The sequence below is a fragment of the Halichoerus grypus genome, chromosome 4, assembly GCF_964656455.1.
Source record: "Halichoerus grypus chromosome 4, mHalGry1.hap1.1, whole genome shotgun sequence".
Classification (NCBI taxonomy): domain Eukaryota; kingdom Metazoa; phylum Chordata; class Mammalia; order Carnivora; family Phocidae; genus Halichoerus; species Halichoerus grypus.
This window is the reverse complement of record NC_135715.1, coordinates 50298965-50311496: the sequence shown is the minus strand read 5'-3', so window position 1 is coordinate 50311496 and position 12532 is coordinate 50298965. Positions and strand designations below refer to the sequence as shown.

The window sequence follows — 12532 nt, the reverse complement described above, 5'->3', positions numbered from 1 at the left end:
ATGTGTTAGTACATAATGCCCTTGGATGTGAATTCAAACCAGTTCAGTGACTACAATCATATTAACGAATCCAGGGTAAGAATTTGACTACCTCTGCAACCTATGTAGTACTGACATTTTCAAAGGGCTGAAATTCATGTCCAAACTAATGGAGCTGTAAAGAAAGATGCACACGTTTGTAGCCACAGGGTATGCTCTGTATTGTTGAATTAATGCTTAGGGTCATGGTCATAATTTTCAGTAATACCTGGCTGCTTTTCTGTCATTAGTAAAGAGGGTGAAAGACAATCGCTAAAGTGGATGTATTTTTGTGCTGTCTCTGTTTTTCCAAAATAAATAAATAAATAAATAAATAAATAATTTTCAGACCCTAAGGATTGAAAACTCCTAAATACTCTAAAGCTTTCAGTGGAAACCAAAGGTAGAAAATAAAGGTGCAGCTTCTAAGACTGAGTTGGTGATTAAGAGAAGTCATGCGTGTTTGTATTTTGATCTGTAGTGTTGCAGATTGTCCAGCCGTTGATGGCATCTTTAGGGAGATGTGTTTAACTGGTAGCTTGTGTTTCATAAAGAAATACCGCAATACATCTCCTTTGTCCGTGGACTACCTGTGTGAAGTAACTGACCAGTGCATTATGCACTGTAAGCTTCCTTTGTTACCCTCTGTGCCTCTCGCTCGGCCTGCCGCTCCCTCATCAGACGGCGCAGTTGCTGTGATGCTCCTTACCCCTAGCACGTCCAGTACGTACACCGGAATTTGTCCCCCTGCCTCTTCGCCCTTCCTGCCCATGCTTGAAGTTTGATCCAGGTTTTCTCCTCTCCCAGACAATGCCTTGCTTATTCTCCTGACCATAGGATCCTCTGTCCATTTTTGGCAACAGCTGCACGCACACTCCATACTTGTGGGAGGAAATGAGAGCAGATGACCCCCAGTTTATACAAGAGCACTATGTGCAAAGTATGAGATGTTTCCCTGACCGACCAGATGTGTGTACAACACGGATGCCCCAAAGAAAGGAAAAATCCTGTGGTGGTTTTTTTTTGTTTTTTTTTTTGAATTTGGGAAAACAGAGCAATCTGACATATCTCAGTGCTCCTCTGAAGGGAATATAGGCAATAAGAACTGAAGCTCTGACTGATCCCTGAGAATTGAACAAAATAATGAGAGCTAAGTCACAGAAGGATCTCAACAAGAAGCCAGGCTAAACTGGGAGATACCCCAGGAGTCCTTACAGATTTATGGTGCCCATCTTATCAGATCAGAATTAGGGAGCTTCTGAGAAATTGCCTTGAAATATTCATTTGTAAATGGGAAGAAAACTTGGACAGAGAAATAGAAGATGTTAGCAGGAAGTCTTCTGAGTATGATTAGTAGAGATGAGATTTCCCAGGGGAGAAATGCTCCTTTTAGTTCCTGAGGGATGACCATGCACCGATTCAGTTTTTCAGATTAGGCACCCAGATTTTTGTAATGTGACTGGGGATGTGGTCTTGTTCCGCAGTACATAACTGTGCCAGCACCATGCTGGGACCAGAACCTTCCCTGATCCCAGTGTTCACAATAGCTCTGTAAGTGGGATATTACTCTCACTGTTGGAGGGAGCTTCAGAAGAAGTGAGTATGTTTCTGGTGGGGTTACTCAGTTCCACCATGAAGGTGAGATCAGGCTGATAGCACAGTCCACCAGAACTCATTTTAACACAACGTATGTGACGAGTACTGCCAAGCTTCTCTGTGGTTTTATTTTGTTTTGACCTGCAAAGTTATGTAGTAGGTAAAATATCTCGACTCTAACTTTGTAATTAAAACCTTGCAAGTTTTATGACTTAAAACATAATTATTTTTTTTTCTTACAAATCAGTAACTTTGAATTCAAAAGTAAAGGATGTTATAAAAGAATATAGCAAGTAGCGTCCTTATTTGCTATTTATGGATGAACAAGATACCATAGCAGAGCAATGAGGCCACTGTATTCTGATACAATGGGTTCAATATGAATTTTACTTCTGGTTAACTATATCTTAGCTATTTTTACCTCTTTATCTCATCCCTCTAACTGATTTTTTTTTTTTTTTTTTTTTATTTGACAGAGGAAGACACAGCGAGAGAGGGAACACAAGCAGGGGGAGTGTGGGAGGGAGAAGCAGGCTTTTCCCGCTGAGCAGGGAGCCCGACGCGGGGCTCGATCCCAGGACCCTGGGATCATGACCTGAGCCGAAGGCAGACGCTTAACCGACTGAGCCACCCAGGCGCCCCTCATCCCTCTACCTGAAATGGAGGTGCTTGTACAAATCCTGGGCTCTGAAAGCTGGAGATTGGCGGGTGGGTGTGCTCTGTGATTTTCTCCATCTCTGTGAGTGTGTGGGCCTAGTTCCCAGCCTGGAGCTGCTCAGCTTAGGTTCAGTGAGGTTTTCCTCTTGACTTCACATAAAACACCAGATGTGAGCTGCTTGAATTAAAGTGGGTTGGAAGTAGAGAAAGGCAGAAATAATATCTTAGCCAAATCACATCCTTTTCTCAAGTCTTTGAATTTGTTCTGTGTGTTTTATGTTTTTGGCATTGGTATATCTCTTTCCATTCAAATAATTAGAGGGTGCCTCACTGCTGAGGAGTTGGACGGTTGGCTTTCCTTTCCTTCTGCTATTCTTGGAGAAAAGAAAATCCTGACTGTTGGCCCCTTTGATACTCTCTCTGAATTTTTGGCTACTTCAGGAATAGAATAACTAAGCACAGTGAGCCTTTCCTCTTGCTCCCGCCTATGCAGGTGCTCGCTAATCTCTGAGGTACGCAAATGCTGTAGGTGATTCCTCTCACCCTGTGAATCACCTGGGGCAATGTTAGGTTTCTGAGACTTGTTTGTTCTGGAACAGAATAATGATGCACACAAGAGCACTAGACCCTGTATTTCTGAAAGGGGTGGCAGCTTGAGCATGGAAAGGATGGCTGTTTTCCTTGCCCCCTTTGCAAGCCCAGTGGAGCCTCCTATGAAATCTTTGCTCTGCCTGATGGGGGTGCTCAGGTGAGGGGGGGCATGTAGGGAGATATGGCTTTGGCTGTGCTCTCTCAAGAATCTTACATCTCATCTCCTTTATTTACTTGATTAGGAGGCATGCTACCTATCTTTTCAACCCTGATTCTTTAAGAGGCTATCCATTTGATATTTCCATTTGCTTAATATTTTCTCACTTTACAACTGAGGTGCCATGGATAGATGGGATGATGAAATGAAGCAGAAATTTCAATGCTTCTATTTCATGAGATCAGAACTTCTAATCTGGGGGAAAAGAAAAAAATTGACCTTTAATAAGTCTTCCTGCCATGGACTGGAGGTTTGTGTCTCCCCAATTTCGTATGTTGAATCCTAATGCCTGATGTGATGGTGGTTGAGATGTGGGGCCTTTGGGAGGTGATCAGGTTGTGGGGGTGTAGCCTTCATGCATTGGATTAGTGGCCTTATAAATGGCCCGTCAGAGATCTACTGCACCTTCCACCATGTGAGGACACCGTGAAAAGAAAGCCCTCTAGCAAGTGGGTCCTCACTAGATGGGGGATCTGCCTGAATCTACCAGTACCTTGATCTTCATCTTCTCAGCCTCCACAAGTGTGAGAAATAAATGTTTATTGTTTAAACCAGCCGGTATATGATGTTTTTGTTAGAATAGCTCAAACGAATTAAGGCACTTCCTTACCTGGGGAGACTAAAGTTTTTTTTTGTTTTTGTTTTTTTGTTTTGTTTTGTTTTGTTTTACAGAGAGAGAGAGAGCATGAGCAGGGAGAGAGGCAGAGGGAGAGGGAGAAGCAGGCTCCCTGCTGAGCCAGGAGCCCGATGTGGGGCTCGGTCCCAGGACCCTGGGACCATGACCCGAGCCGAAGGCAGACACTCAACCATCTGAGACACTCAGGTGCCCCTGTTTTTGTTTTTTTTTATAGTTGTAACTATTCCAGGCCACTAAGGAATCACAATTTAGCCCACTTGCTGGACGAAGCACAAAGATTTATAACACTAACTAATCATTGTAATTAAAAAATTACTTTGAATTTGGAAAATACTTTTCAAATTATAAAAAAATCTCATAAACATTTTCTCATTTTATACATGGGCATGCGTACAGATATATAAATATGAACATATCTGCATGGCAATGGCTCCCAGGGGAACACAGCATACCTTGAAAGTAGAACCCATTAGGATGCTTGGAAATCTAAGTGGCTGTCAAAAAAGTTGGCTGGGTTGACTAGTAGAATCTATCTCAAATACCAAATCTTTCCCTAGATAAACACCTATAACTCCCATTACTCCTGGTATTTTAATGTAACCAAGGGTAAGAATTTTGGGAAGGAACTTTGCCCAGAGGAAATGAAAAGTGATGATCAAGAAAATAATCCAGCCCATTGAGAGCTGGGGATGAGTTGTTGAGGGTAGCCCTTGGCTCTGATTTCATGGATAAGAAGAATAAAATGCAGTTTGTGCTTATTTTCCTCCTTGGCAAGACAAATAAGACAGAAAGAAAATAGCTTTTGGACTAAAGCAGAATCTTAATAAAAGCCATGATAACAATAAATTGGAAGCAGAATTTAATTATTGTTTTTCTTTGCATGATTTGCTCTTTGCCTTCTTTGTAAACTTCCTAGCACTTAGTTTTGATTCTTCTTTTATCCTTCATCTGCTGATGTTATTTACATCCAGAATTGTGATATGTTTACCATATTATTAAAGTAGAACTGGATTTTAATTAAATATCAATTCAGGATCACAGCTTCAAGCTATTTGCCAGCACTGATGGTGATCAATAGAAGATGTTGAACAAAGAAGATAAACAGATTTTCTGAGTAGTCAAATATTTTTCATTTCCCTCTCTTCTTCCTTCTCCCGTTTCCCTGCTGTCCTGTTCCCCTCTCGACTAGTTCCCTCATTCCCCTTCTCCATCCCTCCACCTGCTTAATTTCTCATACGCTGCATATATTTAATTTCCTGTGTGCTTTTCACTCATTCTATAGCATGCATTCAAACATGGGGAACCGGAAATGTTGACTGCCAGATCATCACGTTTGCTAATTCACAAATCTACTCTCAGTTGCCAGTTCCTTTGGATTAGGCATCTTTGAAACAGTTTCTATTATATGCTTGTTTCGGAATTATAAAATGTTATTTGCTTGATTGTGTATTTATTTTACAACAATTAATTCACCCTGAGCTTTTATTTGGAAAAACCACTGCCTGCAAGAAGTAAACAGTTCTACGTATTCTAGAATATTATACCTAATTATCCCTTTATTTTTGTAATTGTACACCATTCCCTTCCAAGTTTAGCATTTTGGTTGATTTAACTCCTGCAGAAATTAAAGCTCTTTGTGAAAAATGTTGCTTAGAAAAATTTAGGGCTGTGGATTCGAAAGAGCTATGCTGAATTGGACATATGCTTCATGGAATTAGATCTTTGCCTGTATATTATAACAAGGTCGTGATGGATTTGTTGATATGCACTCATTTACTTCTTTTACTTATGCATTCATGTGCTTTTTGCAAAATTATCTGAATATAAAAAGAATTTAAAAGCAATTCAGTATCACGTATTGGCAGTAGTCCGCCATGCCATCAAGTCATGAATCTGATCACATTCACTTATAGCCTGAATGTATAAATTGCACAAAATTTAGTGAAATAGTAATTTACATTGTATATTCAGTGATATGAGAAATTTCTATATTGTCTTTCCCTTCCACATATAAACATATATGTATATGTATATGTATCACATGTGTATGATCATTATACAGCTAAAACGGTTCTGGATTTTTAATTTTCTTCTCCTTCTTAAGAGCATGTGTCCTTTAAAGTCTCTCATATTTGTCCACTTTTACCTTTTTCTGACTGAACTTTCTTCTTCCTTCTCTTCTTTGTCCTTTGCTTGCTTAGGAAGATTATTCCTATATACCTTCGCCTTTATACCAGTAATTTCCCAAGCGAATTGCTGACGAAATCTGTGTACTCCTGCTTAGGCTTGTTCTTTTGACTTCTGGGCATATGAACTATCTCTTTAAGGAACTCACCATTTTACACATCCCTTGCTCTTCAGCTGGACACTTGGCCTATGTTAATAATTTTTCCTTCAACAAACAATGAGCACTTGATCATTGCCTTCATGATTTCTCCTCCTCACTAGCCTGTGTCTGTCATTTTGCTCCACTACCACCCTGGAATACGGTGACTGATTCTCTCCCATCTTCCATCTCCTTCCTTTTCTCCTGGGAAGAATATTGGGAAGCATGTTATTATAATATTTTTATGGGTGTTGAAGAGAGGCTGCCCCATGATGCAGGGGTAGTGCTGTGTGGTCGGTAGCTGATGTGCATGGATAGAGAGAAGTCATGAACTTTCTTGATAAATAAACCTGTGACTTGCTTCAGTATACTCAGTGTATTGGCCAGTAGAGCTCAGGTATGTTTTAATGGTCTTTGGAATGAGTGAAAGTAGGAATGAAATACGTATGGGTAATCTGAGAGATTCAGTTGAGATTTAACACCAGTGCTTTACTAATAGCCCAGTGACTATGTTCAGCAAAGAAAAATGGTGGAATTAAAAAGTAGAAATTGAGGAGTCATATGAACAAAAGAAAAAAATCTTACTGAGGAAAGCAAAACCTGAAGAGTAGAAGACAAGAAAGAAAGGGCATACTGAGTGAGGCTGTTCAAAAATTAATTTAAAAAATAAATCATAGAAGATCACATTGGAAGTCTTGGAGACAATTTGTCTTGCTACTGTAACCTTTGGAATCATAACTAAATTATATAAAATATTTAAAAATCAATAAATAGGGCAAACCAGACAGAGGAGGGGTTGAATGGCAGAGGGGACTATGGAAGGCAAGTGGAATAGAGCCTTCAAACAATATTAATGAGACAGATGACCAAACAAAATAAATGGTCCAATTGCTCCCTAGAAGAGCTTTGGGGTAGAAGTTAATTTAACAAAACCTGTTGCTGCTTTTCACCTGTTCAAGGAGCGGACCTTCTGCAATCCTAAACTTTCTCTGTCTAGCCATCTTGACAGTTTTTCTCCCCTACACAGTTCTGGTGATGGAAAATTTCATAACCCTTGCAGATGCAGGATTCTATCGAACATTGATTAAACTTTAATCAAATCAAACAAATCAAATCAAATCAAATTTTCTCTTTCTAAAAATTTTTTTAGAATGGAAGAAGAGTTACCAATGAGAATGGTAAAATGCTGCTGAAATCCTTAGGGGAAATGTTCCTAGGTCACTCATTCACAGCAAGGGTTTGGTAACTTCGGTGTTCATTTGTTGCAGAAGTTTGCTGGTTCGGTTGATGGTCCACAATGGCCATTTAGGGTAGAATATTTCATGAACAAAACACAATTTGTTTATTTATTTATTTTTAAAGATTTTATTTATTTATTTGACAGAAAGAGACACAGTGAGAGAGGGAACACAAGCAGGGGGAGCAGGATGGGGAGAAGCAGGTTTCCCATGGAGCAGGGAGCCCAATGCGGGGCTCAATCCCAGGGCCCTGGGATCATGACCTGAGCCGAAGGCAGACGCTTAACAACTGAGCCACCCAGGCGCCCCCAAAATTTGTTTAAACGCTATAAGTATATTGGCATATTTTTTTTTTTTTTGTCAAAATTAGAAATGTCTATGGGTGAGAAGTAATCACCTTATGAAATGAGTCACCAAGTAGCAGGTTTATACTGCCATTTAGAGAAGAGCAGAAGTAGCTTTATATGTGTATCCCTGCACACGCCCTCACCTCACAAACATTACACACACACACGCATACCTACCCACACATCCACGTTTCTGGGTATATAGTCAGGTAGCTTTCCTCTAAACACAGAAAAGATAAACTTTCCAGGTAAGTGATGACTTTTATTGGTTGACATTTAAGAGGGTTATGTTAGGGAAGGAAGTGTTTTGTCAAGTAGCTGATTGAGCCGTTTAGTGTGGCTGCTTAGAAAATTAATTTTGCTCTTTTTTTTTTTTTTAACAGAACTGTTTCCCACACGAGACACTTTCCCTCCCACCTCTCCTCTACAGCCTGTAGATTTAAGTGAAATTAATACTGGACAGACCATCAGTCATTATCTGTGGGCACTAGAAAACAGGTAAATCATGATATTATGAAGCTCAAAAAGTTATACATTAACTCCAGGTAAGCAGATGGTCAAACCCGTCTCAGATGATTATTAATTAAAATCCTTATGGAGTGTAGATCTTTATTCAACCTGTCTAACTTATTTTCAGGCTGTATATAGAGGGAGGGTTGGGGTGGGAAAGGGAGAGAGAAGGGGAATATAAACAGTTAATTTGTAGTCATATAAGAAAAATAAAAATATTTTCAACTTTTCACACTTGAAATACTGTATCCTCAAGCAGAGTAATTGTCTTACTTTATTCAAAGCAAAATGAAGTAAAAGGTTGGTACCTTAATATTCTAGATCCATATTGTGGATAAATTGGCATGTCAAATCTTTCCAAAATCAGGGTTATCCTCTTTACCAGTGAAATAACCCAAGGTAAAATATATGGTTTGATATTTCAGAGAAAATCTTATTATAAGCAACTTGGGATCACTGAGATTGAGAATATTTGGCTTTAAGTAAACATATTTCTGCCTCACGTAGGAGATGAAATCACATGTGTGAGTTGGCTTGCCTTACTTGGGGGTTATTCCCATTTCAAAACACTATCCTTACAAGTCTGACTTGCTACTTGGAATGCCTATCCTCAGAGTCACTTTTTTCTTTTTTTAATTAAAACTCCAGAAGGCCCCTCTTTAAATACAAATATGAGCCCCAGGAGAACTGACTCATGAGTCCCCTGTATTGTCATAAAGAACACTAGCCAGCAGGATGAAAATGTCACACAAGTGCCAGAGAAAGGAATTTTGTCAGGCAGTGTGGTGGGTAACCAGACTACTTCATTCATCCCTTAACACAACCCCATGGGTTCCTTTTATTCCCATTTTACAGATTACGAAAATGTGAGATTAAGTAATTTGCCTAGAATTATGCTGTCAGTAAATCTGTTCTTTTTCTTTCATATCTCTCTGCAATGAGTGCTATTTTTTTTGTTTTTAATAAGGATACGGCTAAAAGGAAAGCTTTGTTTGTTTTGAAATCTTATTAGCATACCAACCCCCTATGGAGAAAATTCACGCCCTTGAGATGGAACATTGGGTTCAAGCAGCCTATGTAGTTAGTATTTGGAGCTGCACTCTTTTTTTTTTTTTTTTTTTTTTTAAGATTTTATTTATTTGAGAGAGAGAGAGAGAGCTTGTCATAGCTGCTAAAGATGCTGTTCTTCATGAGGGCTCTTGTTTTAGAATGTGAGGGGGTGGAGGCAAGGAGTGAAAGGTGACTGGGAGGTTAAGAGTCACAGGAGTTTACCTGAGAAGTGCAAAGTGTTCGTGGGAGGTTAATGGAGAACCCAAGTTCACCAGTGACGTTATGTCGTAAGAAGGATGAAGACAGACAAGCGGGACTCAAACTCATCAAGGCAGTGCGCTTCTGCTTTTGCTCTTGGAGAAGGAGCAGTTCCAGAAACAAAGTGGGGTTTACAGAGAATGTCGATGCAATAATAATTTTCATGTCCAAGGCGGTGGCAATTTTTTTGATAATTTGTGTTAAAAAGGAATTTGAGTTTCTCAAAAGGGAAGGCTGAGAGGATGACTTAATTACTATCTTCAAGTATATAAGGGATTGTTACAGTATTTAGAAGATGACAACCAGCTGTTCTCTGTCTCCAAAGAGGAAAACAAGAGAAAATGAATTTGCAAAGTGGCAAGGACTTAGACTGGAGACAAGAAAGAACTTGATTATTATGTATTTTCTTCACCATGTTGCTATTAAATGCTGAAGGAAGGAACTTGTGTGTCTGGGGGAGATCTGTTGGCTTTTTAGAGTGAGTGTCATCTGGTCAGTCCACTCCTCCCTCTGGGCCAAAGGTCTACAGTATTGAGGACACAGTTACTAGGAACACATTTGAGATGGCTTTGGTCCTACGTGACTTTATGATTTCTTCCTCTTTAATACCTAGAATATTGTTTAAGGGAAAAATGAAGGGGGGGAAATTGGAGGGGGAGACGAACCATGAGAGACTATGGACTCTGAGAAACAAACTGAGGGTTTCAGAGGGGAGGGGGACGGGGGATGGGTTAGCCTGGTGATGGGTATTAAAGAGGGCACGTTCTGCATGGAGCACTGGGTGTTATATGCAAACAATGAATCATGGAACACTACATCAAAAACTAATGATTTAATGTATGTGATTAACATAACATAATAAAATAAAATAAAACAAAAAAACCTAACTCCCAGTAAAAATTAGTTTTTTTCAAATCTGATCATGACATTGATAATAGAATTTAATACTTATCTTTTTCTTCACTAAGATTTAGTTTCTCATTAAGACTCAATTGCAGAAAAATGCTGTAGGAGTCTTAAATTATCAGTGAACTTCCAAGTATGTCTATCCTGCTGCCTGGCCATCAATGATATGGGGTTATTATGTTGATAAAGAACATGCTTATGATATTAGGCCTCTTTTTTTGTTTTACTAGGGTTCCTGATGATTTTTAGGGTAAGATTTTCTTTGTAAGTTGAAACTAACAGCTGTAATTCTTCTACCTAGAGAGGAAAAGACTCAGGAAGGTGTTTGATGATTCTGTCAGGGTGTTATGTATTTTTAAGCCCTAATTGATAAACTATAATGTGATGCAAAATCACTTTGGGTGACTCCGTATAGACAAAGAGTAACTTTGGCACTCCAGGTAAAGTAACCAATCTGGATCTTTTTAAAGAAGGTAAGAATTTGTGACCGTGTCGAAATCAAAACACAGAATCTTTTGTTATCTTAAACTTACACTTTCTCTGTTCATTTTTTAATACTTTCCTTTTTTTCTGGTTTAAAAAAGTTATATAATATTTAAATACATACTGGCAATACAATTTAATATTTATATTTATGTTTTAAATAGTGGGAGATATTCATAGGTAAACTCTTCCCTGATAACCTTTGGTCGAAAGATGGGTTTCCAGTTGTGGCTTAAGTTTTTGAAACCTTAAATGATGGTAGGAGTTTACTTCTTAGAGAATAGGATTTGTGCCTTATTTAGCAGCTTTGTTTGCGCCATTAACCAAAAAACTTAAAAATTAAGGTATCATCTAGTTCACTACTACTGTTTACAGCTATTTGTATATTACTGTATATTTGAAGAGACGAGGCAATGCCATTTTATAAATATAGTGATGTTATTTATTTTGTCATAAGGAAACGTTCATTTCACTTGACACTATAAAATGGCCCTCCGTGCACATTGTGATGCCGATATGAATTGTTTACCTGTCTGCTAATAGCAATTAGATTTCTTGTTAATGACCAGTTTGTAATTGAATGCTGCTAGCTAGTCATTAAAACTCAAGAGATCAGAGGAAACAATTTCTCAGGCTTGTGGCATCTTGCTCCGGAGGCTTTAAAAATAGCTCCATGTATATATTTTTCCTTTTAAATTTGCTACTAGAGTGCAAAGGGAGTCAGTCATTGCTGTTTTGTTCACTATACATGCTTCATTAAAATAAGTCCACTCCTTACAGAATTTCTAGTTTAAGAGAGCTAATGGCGATATCAGTCTATGGTATGTACTGGAAACAAGGAGGACACCCAAAATGTTTTAAAATTTAACTATACATACTTATACTGAAGTGCTCTAATGTCTGTCTTAAAATGGAACTCATTTAGGGTAGGGGACTTGACTTTGCCAACACTCTCTACCCTCTTTTCTTAGCAAATTTAATTTTTTATACTCTAAGATGGCAGTTTGAAATTGTTATTTTTCTCCTCAGTTTCTACCAGTTCCCTCCCCCTCACGATATACTTAAAGAGGAGATTGAGGCAATAAAAGGAGATAAACCTCATCTTTTCATCTCTGAGTCCAGTGGTAGAATAGAGTAGGAAGACTGAGGGGATTCCCTCCTTGAAGGACACTGGAGAAATCACGATAAGAGACCCTTCATCCCAGTTTGAGGTCGGAGAGCTCTGCTTTCTCCCATCCTTTGACCAGTGTTTGGGCAACTGGAACATACCAACAACTCTTATTAGGAATTATGCCCTGGCTCTCAAACACCTGAATTTAACCTACTTTGCTGTTACGCAAACTCTACATTTGGGGAACACAAGAGTACACTTGCTATTATATTTCATGAATGTTCTCTGAATGCATAGACATGTGCACACACAAAATGCATGCATACACCTATAGGAACATCGTTCACAGGGCTTTTGAATTTCTCAGGGCATTAGGTGATGTTTTCAGAACCTGATGACAAAATTTCTCATTCTGCTCCAGTCAATAAAGCAATGAGTTTTCCTGAGTCTTCTCAAGGGCTGATTGCTAGGCAGAATAAATTCTTTAAAACTTTTTTGCCCTTTAACTTTATTAAATGCCTGACATTTAACAACATTAGCTGATGGCAGAAGATGAGTCCTGCTCCGTGTGCTGTATCCTGGAACAT

General features: G+C 38.9%; 1 long non-coding RNA gene across 1 annotated transcript in view; it reads left to right on the top strand.

Annotated features, from left to right (window-relative positions):
- Positions 1 to 3755: 3755 nt before the first annotated feature.
- Positions 3756 to 12532, top strand: part of LOC144381476 (uncharacterized) — a 28798-nt gene continuing 20021 nt past the window's right edge. The window contains exons 1-2 of the long non-coding RNA XR_013446724.1: positions 3756 to 3902; positions 8011 to 8125. This is a non-coding gene — a long non-coding RNA (uncharacterized LOC144381476). The remainder of the gene's footprint in view (positions 3903 to 8010; positions 8126 to 12532) is intronic.